Source organism: Mirounga leonina, unplaced genomic scaffold, assembly GCF_011800145.1.
Source record: "Mirounga leonina isolate KUSES-001 unplaced genomic scaffold, KU_Mleo_1.0 Mir_93, whole genome shotgun sequence".
Taxonomy (NCBI): domain Eukaryota; kingdom Metazoa; phylum Chordata; class Mammalia; order Carnivora; family Phocidae; genus Mirounga; species Mirounga leonina.
In genome coordinates this window covers 15427677-15441947 of record NW_023270854.1, presented here as the reverse complement: position 1 = coordinate 15441947, position 14271 = coordinate 15427677, and the positions used below count along the sequence as shown (strand labels likewise).

At 39.2% G+C, this 14271-nt stretch overlaps 1 non-coding gene across 1 annotated transcript; it reads right to left on the bottom strand.

The window, feature by feature from the left end:
• Positions 1–12754: 12754 nt before the first annotated feature.
• LOC118004814 lies at positions 12755–12917 on the bottom strand. Its single transcript, XR_004677704.1, has one exon. It is a non-coding gene; the product is annotated as a U1 spliceosomal RNA (small nuclear RNA).
• Between the last annotated feature and the right edge of the window lie 1354 nt (positions 12918–14271).

Here is a 14271-nt window from a genome sequence, read left to right as displayed (position 1 = left end):
AAGCAGAAAGTCATGGGCACTGGCCAAGACTCCTGTCTCCCTTGTGACCTCAAGACCTGGTCTATGCTAGCAATCAGACCTGTGAGGTATGGCTTGCCATTGATTTCTAATTCCAACACTCCTCCTCTTGTCTTGCAAATGTACACTGGCTGAGGACAGGGATAGACAACCTTTCCCCAGAAATTCCTTGGATGTTGGGGATTAGAACCGTTCCTCCTCTTCTCTTATTCACTATGAACACCCTCCCATGGACACCAATGCTTCACAGAATCGGACACCACTATCTTCAGCCCCAGCTGTTTTCAAAAGCTGTTTTCATGTAGATTCAAGCCTGATCTGTCTTGTACATATGCCTGGACTTCTCTGGATGACTCTCCTGGCCACTTTTGGGCAGAGCATTGCTCTGTGTGGGCTTTGCAAGGTGGTCTTGTGTAGACTATTACTTACAGAAGAGTGGCAGGGAGATGTTGCAGCAGGCTGTTCACTCCAAGTGTTGTACTCAATGGGCTTCTTTCCCAGGCCACGCAAGTAGAGCCACAGACCACTTTCATTCAGGGGAGAAGACCTATCGTGACATCCTTTGGGGAGTATTCTTGCCAGCCTGTGTTCCATTCTTTCTTTTTCCTCCTAAATTCTAGAAGTTCTGCTCATGCTGCACTTTGACTTGTCTAATCACCCTACTTGTCCAGTTCATGCTTTTGGTAGCATTGTGGACTTCTGGACTTACCCTTAGCCATCATTTTCTTCTCTATTCTTTTTTAAAGATTTTATTTATTTATCTGAGAGAGAGTGAGAGAGAGAGCGAGCGCATGAGCAGGGGGAGGGACAGAGGTAGAGGAAGAAGCAGGCTCCCTGCTGAGCTTAGAGCTGGACACAAGGGTTGAACTCAGGACCCTGAGATCATGACCTGAGCAGAGGTCAGTTGCTTAACTGACTGAGCCACCCAGGAACCCCCATCATTTTATTTTCTAATTTCCCAAAATCTTTATAGAAGTTTATTTGAGGGGACCTGGGTGGCTCAGTTGGTTAAGCATCTGCCTTCAGCTCAGGTCATGATCCCAGGGTCCTGAGATCAAGTCCTGCATCGGGCTTCCTGCTCAGCGGCAAGTCTACTTCTCCCTCTCCTCTCTGCTTGTGCTCTCTGTCACTATCTCTGTCCCTGTTTCTCTCTCTCTCTCTCAAATAAATAAATAAAATCTTAAAAAAAAAAGAAGTTCATTTGATATACCCAAGAAAACAGTTGTTTAAGGTGTCAGCATCTACAGATGAAACATGTAACTTCAAAAAAGTCTCCCATGCCCTACCCAACTGAGTGTCTACTGTTAAATATTGAGTGGGATGAGCAGATGTTGGGTAGCAGTTTTTGTTTTCCTCACAGGAAGTGAACTTCTAATTACCTTAATGTTATATAAAATAAACCACTTTCCCCCAAGCATGTTTATGTCATGGCACCAACAGAAAATGACATTATTTGCATATAACCAAATGAAACTGCCCATGGATATAAGCAACTGACTCGGCGCTCTGGCCACTGTAGTCCTCGGATATGTGGTGGCTAAATGAGGTTAATATCTCAGTACACCTGTAACCACCCTGGTTGGAAGGCTTTACATCAACAGCTGTCCACCCCACACTGTGTTAGGACAGTCATTATTGGGACCATTACCTTTGCCTATTTTGAAGTGGTAGGGGAGGAACCTGCAATATTTACTACTCCTTGATATTCTGTTGTGATACAAAGATTCCTGAAAATGACCTCATGTGCTTTATGGAAGCCAGTCTAGAGCTATAACAAAAGCCTCCTTTACCATTCCCACTATTATCAATAGCTTTATAATTTTGGGTTTGGGCATTTTAAAGAAATTTTTATTAGTTTTCTTAGAACCAGGGATAGCATATTATCCCATTTGTATATTTTCAGGAGAAAGATTAAAAAGTCTGTCTAATAGAGAGTAAGTATGATTAACCTTGAAAACGGAAAAGACTGCAGCAAGATTTTATTCTGGAACAAGGTAGTGTCTGAAAGGCTATCATGTAATGGAGGGCATCAAATTCTTATGTATTCCTTTAGAAAGCTGAGCTGGAACCAATAGTTTGAATTTTTATAGAGAGAAATATCTTGGGCTCAATATTTTTTAAAAAGAATAAAAATAAATTAGGAAAGAGTAGGTTGTCTGGGAAGGAGTGGGCACTCCTTTATCTGAAATATTTATAAAGATGGCTGGAAGACTATTTGCGATTTTGAAAAAGAGCTTGCCCTGAACATGTGTTTGGTTGATGTATATGATATATAATTCCATAATTTCATCTATTGTCATCTTAGTTTGGTGTATTTAACATGTTATATTGGTTGCTGATTGGCAGCGAGTTGTCTCATGTTCTATTTCCTAAAGTATCTTTTTGGAAATATTCAGCGAATCTGTTAGTGTTCCTAAAGTTCAAAGGTCTAAGTGTCTATTACTTACAGAAAAGTGGCAGGGAGATGTTAGTGTTCCTAAAGTGTGAGAAGATTTACTGTGAGGTGACCAGAAACTAGATAAAATACCCTGAGAAAGATGAGCCATAGCAAATATATTTTTTAAAGTGAGCAAAAACAAAGAGCTTTGTTAGTTACATATTGGCCAGAGGGAATGATGAGAGGAAACACATCTTTATTTAAAAATTATATTTGTATGATTTTTTCAGATGTCAGAAGTTATCTTCAGCTTGAGTTATTGAACATAAAGCTATTGATTGAATGCCCTGAAGGAGCAACAAAAATCTCAGTATTCAGGGAAATAGGTGAGCTGTACCAACTGATCAGTAATTGTAAGTATGTGTATAAGGCAACGCAGGCTCATTGATATAGGGATTTTGTCCCTCCTGTTTAGCTATGCATTTCTGAAGCCTAGCATAGGGTTTGGGAGAAAGAATTGTCCAATAAGTGTTTGTTAGATAGATGAACAGATGTTGTACCAATGGGCCCAGAATAACTGAGAGGGTCCCCAGTTACTTTTCAGCAATTTCCACAATTTATGCAGCTTCTCTTCTTCAGCATAAATATTCTCTCTGAGTTCCCGCTCATGTTATGTCTTTTCCTTGATATCTTCCCTGACTGTTGGAGTACTCATTGACCTCATTCCTTGAACACTTACAGTCCTTGTGGCCAGGATCATGTTATTTAACTTTATCATATAATTATATTGGCACATTTTGTTGTCTTTGGTTCATGTTTGTCTTGCACCTAGAACTAAATTATCACTGCCCTGATGCTAATAATTATATCTTAACTCTCCCCCATTTACCCTGCCCCAGTTACACAGGATAATGCTTTGAGTAAATGCTTACTAAGTATGTGTTTATTAGATGCCATTCAGAACGTGGCGTATTTGGCAAAAGGGTAGATGTGAGAAACCCCCATTAATTCACAACCACTGTAGAAAGATGTTTCATTACCAGGCTTGCCACAGAGATTTAGTGGATTCTTGGTGCGGAGGGAGGAGAAAAGAGGAGAATGCAAATGATGGTGGATCCTCCCCAGAAATCCCTTGTAGCTTAAATCTGGTCCTGATAGATCTGAAATAAAAGGGAACCCTTGTCATAATATCCATGGAGTGACTTCATCCAAAATTAGGTAATTTAAATAATCCTCTTCCTGGGGCACCTGGGTGGCTCCGTCGGTTGAGCGACTGACTCTTGGTTTTAACTCAGGTCATGTTCTCATGGGTCCTGGGATCCAGCCCTAGTCGTGCTCTGCACTCATGGGGAGTCTGCTTGAAGATTCTCTCTTCCTCTTCCTCTGCCCCCCCTTCCCCTACTGGCGCTCATGCTCTTTCCCCCTCTCTCACAAATAAATAAATCTTAAAAAAATAATCCTCTTCCCTCCAATATCACCCCCAAGAGCCTGGAGGTTGACAGTATTTAGAGTATCAACTTGTAACTGAACTAAAGTGAGTTTGCTCCTTGGCAAGTTACAGATAGAGACTAAACCAGGGGGAATTGTCACCCAAAGTATCTTTATTTGCAGCAAATACGAAGATTGTAGGGAATGATTTCCAAAGCCAAGACTCCCCAAGCAGGAGTGAGCAGTTCTTTTATTTAGGGTTTAGGATGAATATTCAGCAAGGGGAGGTTTGTCATCACATGTAAAGGTGGGCATAACATTGTGCAGATGTACTTAGAAAACATGCCTACACTTGCATTGTCTGTTATGTGAATGAAGCTTGTGATCCTCCTAGGGAAGAGACCTGAACATTATAATGAAGCAGAGTTACGGTAACTGTTGGATTTGGGGCCATGCTGCAAGAGCTGGTTATGAATTGGATCGGGTCTTGGGCTCATCTCGGGTAGGGCATGCGGGACCTTGCTTGTTCTTAGGCTGGAACCAAATCAGTTAACCTTGAGTCCAGTCTTCTGCAGAGACAGCTAGTATATTTGCTAGTGGGGTCTGAAAAGAAACAATAGATGATTAGGGAGAAACAGTTCTCTGAAAAACTAAGCTTTAAATTTTCTGCTAGTTTTAACCTCATTAACGCTATGAGGCATGGATTCTGTCCTGCAAGAATGCGAGTTAGGTCGATCTTGATTTTTGAAATAGCACTGGGAATTTTACCACTGATTTATTGTTTCTGATACGGTTTGGCTATTTCCTAGATGGTTAGTTTTTGCATCCCTTTGTTCCCTTAAAATCTTTACTGAGGTTTTGCATTTCTTTGTAATTCTAGCACCTCATAGGAAGTTCTGCAAGAAGTGTACTAGGGCCAGTGAGCCTGTGGGGCATAGATCATGAAAATAGCTGGGGGCCAAAAATGACTTGTGTACCGAAAGCTGTTTCATCTTTCTTTTCCTGGGGCCCCCTAAATCTTTCTGCTTACAAAAATCTCTTACCCAAGATGATTGGGCATCTTGAAGTGTCTGCCAATTCATGGTCATCAGTCATCCAAGTGGGAGTGGAGCCTCCTCAGAAGCCCCTGTGGGTGTTCTTGACTGATAAAAACAGCCCCGGGCAAGAGCCTAATAAGGAAAGATGATACTCAAGGCTTACTTTGCTTTTCTTAGGTCTATGTGAGCTTCTCTCCCAGAGGCTGGTTTTACCCCAAAAGTAACCTGGGACCACCTTTCCAGAGAAAATGTACTTCAGTAATTTAATACGCTTTCTTTCTAGGGAAGGTTCTATGACGGTGTCTGTATTGTAATTGTTGCTCTACTGTTTTAAGAATATTTAAAAAGTAGCTTTTAGTGACATTGTTAATGACAATAAATCAGGGGTGTAAAACGGAATGCACAGCATGATTCCAAACTGAACCCCCCTCCCTCCCCACACATACCAGTATGTACATACATTGATTTTTTCTTATGTATTTTCATGTAGACAAAACCAGGAAGAATATGTAACAAACTTTAGCAGTGATTATCTTTGATGTTCTTCATACGTTTTCCCCTCTGTATTCTGCACTCTTTTCATGTTTTTATCATCAGAAGAATAACACTTTTTTTTTAAGGGTTTTATTTTTTTATTTGAGAGAGATAGCAGGAGAGGGCCCAAGTGGGGGAAGGGAAAGGCAGAGGGAGAAGCAGAGTCCTTGCTGAGCAAGGAGGCCAGTGTGGGTCTCAATCCTAGGACCCTGGGATCATGACCTGAGCCAAAGGCAGACGCTTAACCAACTGAGCCACCCAGGTGCCCTGAAAAGAACACTTTCCAAAGGTGACTCTGTCAGCAGGGAAATAGGGTTGGGGATAAACCCAAACTGCACTTCCTCTTGCTTTTCAGATGTGGAATCTAGAAGTAGAGCCAGGATCACCACTAGAAAGCAGTAGAGAACAGGGGGTGGCTACCTGGGGACTCCAAAGCTCTGCTGCAATCATCTCAGACCCATTCTTCAGGTTCAATAAAGAAAGCAGCAACTGAGGGACATAAGACATGAACTGTTTAGGAGTAAGTGTGACTTGGTTTGGAAGCCCAGAAGTTGGGGAGGTAGGAAATCCTTGCTCTATGAGTGCTAGTTTTCTCATCATCCAGGGAATTCAACACTTGGTGGGAGGTAGTGGACTCTTGAATGCTTTATAGACATTTTCAGACCTGCCATTTAGCTCGAAGGATTCAAAAGAGTGAGAGAAACTGATCTAGAAGTCAAAACTCTTGGAACAGGGAGTGCGAGGGTCTGGGAGAGCACCGATGTCCAGAAGGCACTGGCACAAACAGGTGCCCACCACAGAGAAAGGAAAAGCGCAAAGGATGACAAGGTCTCTGTAGACTGTGGTGGGGTTGGCTTTGCTTTCACTTCCTTTCGGGAATCCCTTGTGAGCTACTTCTCCCAAGGAGTCATTCGCCTTTCATTTGAACGTTTCTGTGATTGTTGTTCACCAGTGTTTGATCTGGCCCGTTCTTTTGTTAGCTAGCCCTTAGTTGGATGGGGTTGCTCCCTGTGGAAATGCTGCTCACTGGTTTTAATTCCCCATAAGTTCTCTTCCACATGACAAGGCTTTATGCACTTGTAGGTGACTTTGTGGTCTATCCAACCCTTAATCTCATCTTCCTCCTCCCTCACTTGGATCTACTGCCAAGGCTGTAAAGGCTAACCTCTTGCTTTTCCAGTTTTTCTTGCAGTTACAAGTGTCCTTTGCTACAGCTCTTGCCAATGAGACACATGGGGAAGTCTATGGTGTCTGAAAACCACAGGGAAAGGCCTCAAAATGAAGATGGTGACCGTGAAAGGCTTGACTATTGAACCATGCGGACAAAAACGTACTTCTGACTTCTTCACATAAAAACAACAACAACAACAACAACTTTTGTTTGTTTAAACCACTATATTGAGGTTTTTCTGTTACTTGCAGGCAAACACAACGGTAACTGATGGAGTTTCACTTTTCAGAACCCAAAACTTCCTTTTGTACTATGGAAACTACCGAGTCCTGCCCCTCTTCGCTGACAGCCCCTAGTGCTTTTCTGCTTGTGTGAGAACATGTCCTTTTCTTTGTGCCTGAAGGGTCTTCCCACCTGACCAGACTCAACTCATCCTTCACATCTTTCTTTAAGGCAGATCCCAGCCTGAAATACCTTCTTATTTCTGACACGGAACTCCCCAATGGCTTTCTTAAGCGCTTCTCCTATTCCTCTCCTTTTTCCATTCTGCCTTAAAGTGCAGATATTCGTATATTTCTCTTACCCTTATTCATTACACTGAGAAGATTGAAGCTGTTTTAAAGCTGATTTCTACACCATATCTTTTAGTGGATAGGCTTGCTAAAAGAAAGTACTATTTGTTTTATTTCAATTCAACAAATATTTATCATCTCATTTCCTTTTTGATAGCTTAATATTGGTCAAAGTTTATGCTGGCATCTTAAGAAAGATTTTCAGGAAAGGCAACATTAGCTTACTTCAGTGAAAGTCTCTGGGGTGGCATGCCCTGGAGAAAGAAAGACCAACTACCTATTGGCTTACTCAAATGCCACTCTCTAGTGGCAATAGTTAGAAAAAATATACATTAGTATCTGGAGTCCTAACCAAGCTTTGGAGGAAAGGCTTTGTAGATGAGATTGTATTAATCAACGCTCCAGAGCTATTTGAATTTTAGAACAGAAAGCATGGAATGCAGTACCTATCAAGATTGTAGGATTCTAGGCACTGTGCTCTCTTTGGGGCAAGGGCACTTCACTTAGGCTGATACCTCCTCTGCTTACATGGGACCCTCTGGCTTGAACACAGGGAATAGAAGCTGGTGGCTTTGATACTTTTCTGAGAATGGCTTTCAGGGGATTTGAGAGATTTGATTTTGGGCTGTTCAGTTAGTTTAGCTTTTGTTGTTGTTTTTAAAGGGAAATGCAACTTATTTATTAAGGAGCTATAGTGGGTTCTGAGAATGGCCTAGATGTACCAGTTTATTTATTTTTTCATTATTAATTTCTTTTATGATGGTAAGAACACTTACCATGAGATATAACTTCTTTAAAAAATTTTTAAAACAAAATTTTAAGGCAATGATGCTGTATTGCTGAATATATATATATAATTACAGGTTTGTACAGCGCAGGTCTCAAATTTATTCATTTTGCCTAACTGAAGCTTTATCCTCATTTATTAGCAACTCTGCCTTTCCTCCACCTCCAGCCCCTGCCAACCACCATTCTACTCTTTGGTGCTATGAGTTTGACTGTTCTGGAGACCACATGTAAGTGGAGTCATGCACTATCTGTCTTTCTGTGACAGACTTATTTCACTTAGCATGTAGTTTAGTTTGAAATTACAACATTTTATAGAAAATTGAAATTTTGTGTATGCAGAAAGTAGAATTTAAGGACTTCTCACTACAATGTTGTTTTGCTTTGCTTTATTTGTATGTGTTTTTTTTAAATTTCTTTCTTTTTTTTTTTTAACCTCATGCCCTTTTTTGATAAATTATGGAATGAATAGAACCTCTCCCTTATGAAGTTCCTAATTTGTGACAGGCACTGTGCTGGGTGTTGTACAAGCATCATTTCACTGAATTCTCTCAGGGATGACATGACTATATACCATTATTCCCAATTACACATGAAGAAATTCAGATTGGGTAACCCACCACATAATACAGCTAGTGAATGGGAAAGTCAGCATCTGAAACAGATCTTTTTTTCTCTCTCCTTTTCAAAACCCACAATCTTTTTTTTCCTCTAAGAAAGAGGTGGTAAGCACTCATTTGGTTACTAGGGTGAGAAATTTGCACAGTTTTTCTTTCAAGTGAAGGTTTTCATAATATCTCTTTGTATTTAACATTTTACTCTGAGCAGCATTTAGTGAGTATCTAAATTTAGACTAAGTACTTGATTGGACAAGGGATTTGTACAATCCCTTTATTTGAAAAGTGTTAATTAATTTGATTCTTTTCTTCTGGGAACTACGTAGATAATTTCAAGGATAAGCCTTCAAGATCATCAGAATTTAATTAAATTGATTTCTCCTTAATTCAAGCTATTTTTATTGAGCCATTATAATTAATATTGGGATAAGAGAAAGTGTGCTTAAAGAGGAGCAGGGAGAGATGGGCAATAAGCAAACTGATATCAATATGAAGGGAGAAGCTGCCTCTGCTTAGTTTAGGTAAGTGTTCTCTAAAGTTTGAATATTTTTTTTTTATTTGAGAGAGAGAGAATGCATGAGCAGGGAGGGAGGGGACAGAGGGAGAGGGAGAAGCAGACTCCCTGCTGAGTGGAGAGCCTGACATGGGGCTCAAACCCAGGAACCCGGGGATCATGACCAGAGCTGAAGGCAGATGCCTAACTGACTGAGCCACCCAGGTGCCCCTAAAGTTTGAACATTAAGGCTGAGCTGATTGGAAAATCAGCTAATAAATTTTATAGTGGGATTTCCTGTACAGCTTAGGGGCAGAAAGTTCCCTGCTACATACTATTGTTGCTTTTCTGTAGTCTTTAAACACTTCATATTAACATTTTTAACCCAAACTAGTAGAATTTTCACGTTTTTTTTTTTAAGCAAAAGCTTCACCAAAGAAGATATACAGATGGCAAATAAGCATATGAAATGATGTTCCACATCATATGCCATCAGGGGAATGCAAATGAAAACAATGAGATATCACTACACACCTATTAGAATGGTCAAATCTGGAACACTGTCAACACCAAATGCTGGAGAGAATGGGAAGCAACAGGAACTCTCATTCATTTTCAGTGCAAATGCAAAATGGTACTGTCACTTTGGAAGTCAGTTAGGCTATTTCTTATAAAACTAAATGTACTCTTATATGACCCAGCAATTGTCCCCATTTGTATTTGCCCAAAGAATTGAAAACTTATGTCCACAGAAAAATATACACATGAATGTTTACAGCAGCTTTATTTATCATAGTTGACAAAACTTGGAGGCAACCAAGATGTCCTCCAATCGGTGAATGGATAAATAAACTATGGTACATCTAGACAGTGGATTATTATTCAGTGTTGAAAAGAAATGAGCTAACAAGCATTGAAAAGACATGGAGGAAGCTTAAATGCATATACTAAGTGAAAGAAGTCCATCTGAAAAGGCTACATACTGTATGATTCCAACTACATGACATTCTGGGAAAGGCAAAACTATGGAGACAGTAAAAAAAATCAGTGCTTGCCAGAGGTTTAAGGGGAGGTAGAGGAGAATAGTTGGAGCACAGAGGATATTTAGGGCAGTGAAACTACTCCGTAGGATACTATAGTGGTGGATACATGCCATTATAAATTTGTCCACATAGATGGAATCATGTCCTTACATAAAATATACCACACAAAAAGTAAACCATAATGTAAACTATGGACTTTGAATGATTATGATTTGTCAGTGTAGGTTTATCAATTGTAACCTGGGTACCACTCTGATGGGGGATGTTGATAATGGGGGGATTATTTATGCGTGGAGGTAAGTGGTATGTGGGAAATCTCTACAGCCTCTGCTCAATTTTGTTGTGAACCTAAAACTGCTCTAAAAAATAAAGTCTATTATTAAAAGATAAAAGTTACTGGTGTAGGTACAGAATGGGATATTCTTTTTTTTTTTTTTTTAGAGATAGGATAGCATTTGGCCATTTTTTTTTTTAAGATTTTATTTATTTATTTGACAGAGAGAGCACAAGTAGGCAGAGGGGCAGGCAGAGGGGGAGGGAGAAGCACGTTTCGTACTGAGCAGGGAGCCCGATGTGGGGCTCAATCCCAGGACCCTGGGATCACGACCTGAGCCAAAGGCAGACGCTTAACCGACTGAGCCATACAGGCGCCCCCAGAATGTGATATTCTAAAAAATTAAACAAATATAATACTCAAACACATGAAACCCGACTAAGACAGAACTTTAATTCGCTAGCTAATTATTTTGAAAATGCTTTAAATTAACCTGTGTGGGAATTAACGAATGTAAAAGTGGTTTCATTGATTATTTTACTACTACCATAGACACTGACAATTACTGTTTTCAATTTCGACCTATTTTTACCTGTGTAAGCGTGGCATATGAATAAATCATGATGCATAAAAATACAATTGTGTCATCTCTTTATTGGTATCAGGTGCTGGTTTATTTTTTTTTCAATTCTCTAATTGGATGTATAAACACAACCTATTTGAGTCAGTTGGGAAGTGTTAACATAGAAATATCACCACGTGGCTTCATGGTTTATGTATATTTAATATCTGTAATTTAGGACAATAATGAATACAGATGAGATTGTTGCTTTGGCCTGGAGATATTCATCTGATAGGCATAGCCATTGGAACTGCAATAGCATAAAATTAAAGTCTCAGACTTAAGAGTCCTGACTGATAAAAGTTAATCATTGAGAGTTTAGAATACAGATTATCTGGTTTGCTTTTTGAATATTTTTAAATATCAGCTATTGTGGGAAAAGGTATTATTTGAATAGTAAACTTGTGTAAAAGTGTTTCTTACTATTTTATATAATGCAGGCAGTATGTTCATGGGATTTTAAGAGGTTTTTTCAGGTTACCATGAAAAACTAGGTAAACAATTCAAAGGCTTAACCTTAGTGTACATAAATAGATAAGAAAAAAATCTAATCATGGGCTACCTAATCTTTCAGAGTCCTATAATACCAAGTATTTATAGGTAAACCACAAGTTTCTAAATAAAACGGTTATTACATGCACACACAAATATATATATATGCATATGATATATATATTTCTTATCAGCTGATGTTTTGAACCCCCAACATATCTATGTCTTTATTTAGAAACCACAGATTTCTAAATAAAATGGTTATTACACACACACACAAATATATATTTATATATGCATATGATATATATATTTCTTATCAGCTGATGTTTTGAACCCCCAACATATCTATGTCTATCTTCAGTATGTATATATAAAATGTATTCACATATTATATGTATGTATACAAATTATCTACATGTTCTATACTAATATGTTTCTAAGAACATATACAAATGTAGATATTTAAAAAGTATAAGGTAAAAATAAAAACCCTAATATTTAACTTATTTTTCATTCATTTTTGGTGTAACATCATTTTCCTGCCACTAGAATTTTATTCATGGTGTTCTATTGGCTTACTTTTTAAAAAGTTTTGTTCATAGTGTTATCCTCATACTACCATGGGCTATTAGCTGGAGGCAGAAAATAGACTCTGTGTGAGGCTTATCATTAGTTATAATGGATACAAATTCATACTTTCAGTAGTATTCTTGATAATTTCTGTTTGGGGATCTTATCTGATCTCATTAGATCATTATTATTTTTATTCTCAAATGTAAGTAATACCTTGTTTTAGTTGTAGGAAAAGGGTCAGTTCTGAGATTTTTTGTTGTTGCTCTCACGTACTTTAATGATAGATATTATAGGTCACCTATGGTTTCCTGTAGGCATATTTTAAAGGTACGTTTCCATATTGCAAGGGTTATTTGAGTTCAAATAGCTGAAATAATATATTCTATAAAAACTCTTAACCAGAAGCCCACCTTGTAATACTCTAATAAGTAATGACCTTCAGTGCCCCCATCTGGTAGAACTGTCACTCTGCCCTTAGATTTCGTTGTCCTTGATGTTTGCTCTATGACATGTCAATCCATATAGTAAATGTTAGTAAATATGTTACATTCTTTTTTTTTAAGAGAAGCAGTTTTTGATAAAGTTGAAATACTGTAGTCCCCTACCAGCTGCACTCATAATAGACATCTGAGTTTTGTATGCTCTCTCAAACAGTAATGGACAAGGGTTAGAATACTACAGAGTGAGAGCACCACGTTTTTAGGCACAAGTGGTCAGGGGAGAGTGCGAGCCCACTCCCCCACTATCACAAATTATGCATTCGAGTTTTCCACATTTGGGGAAATTGCAGGGGTCAGCACATCTAGAGTGCAATGGATAAGCCTCACCTTTGTGAAAAGCACCTTTGTGATCAAGTAAATATCACATCCTTAATTTTAGATGAATATACTAATGAAGTACTAGTTTTCCCTGCACACCAGTGGATCATCGTGGCAAATCCTGGTGTGAACATGCCTGCTACCACTTTGGAGGCCCTTGGTAAATACACAACGGCAAGTGAATTAGCTCTCCAGGAAAAGATAGCTATTTGGGCTGCCTCTGTGCAAATAGCATCTTTAATCTATAAATTTTTCTTTTCTAAATAGAGGCACACTTAAACATTTGTGACCTAGAGAGTCTCATCTAGAGTAAGCATAGTACATTGAACACATAGATTGAGCAGTGCTTGGACGAATAGCTCCATAATAATACAGAGGAGGGCAAGAACAGAGGGTAATGATGGTTCAGCTGGATTCATAGTTGTATACTCTGTGCATTTCCATTCTGTAGAGTTCTACTACTCTGTTTAGTTCAATTCTCCGTTCTATTTGGATTTCCTAAATATTTAGCTCCAGCTCTGTCCTTACTGGATTCTAAAGGCACATCTTTTTGTCATTGTTGATATTGAGAGAGAGCATTGCTTTGCTGCTACTGGGAAATCTGCCTCCTGGCCTAGAATCTCAAAAATTTGCCAATCTTCTGGGGCGCCTGGGTGGCTCGGTCGTTAAGCATCTGCCTTCAGCTCAGGTCATGATCCCAGGGTCCTGGGATCGAGCCCCGCGTCGGGCTCCCTGCTCCGTGGGGAAGACTGCTTCTCCCTCTCCCACTCCCCCTGCTTGTGTTCCCTCTCTCACTATGCCTCTCTCTGTCAAATAAATAATAAAAAATCTAAAAAAAAATTGCCAATCTTCTGTTTTTAGGTAATTTTAATACTCCAGATTTGGTCAATAAAGACCATTCCTTAATTTCCTTGTTGTTAGTTCCATATTTGTTAAGTGTTTACTGTTAAGCTAGCCACGTTAAGTGCATTTTTTTTTTTTTAAAGTAAGCTCAATGCCCAACATGGGGCTTGGACTCGGGACCCTGAGACACAACCCCAAGATCAAGAGTTGCATGTTCTACCGACTGAGCCAGCCAGGTGCCCAAGTACAGTTTAAATATAAGCTGAAGTCACGTGGTAGGACCCATACATCTCCTTCAATGCTTAGCTTTAGTCCCCATCCCATCTCATGATTTTGGCTCCACTTGCTCAATTATATTATGGTCCTTATTGTTTATACCATCATTTTCAAAAAGGGTTGCATTTGTTGAACTCTTACCTTATTCTCCCATAGTTCCAACACCAATCCCATGGGGGTAGATATCAGTATTGTCATTATATCATTTATCACCATTATTGTTACTGTCTGAAGCTATTTAGGCCTAGAAGTATTACCTCACTTGTCCAACCTCAGATAGCCACTGTGTTACAG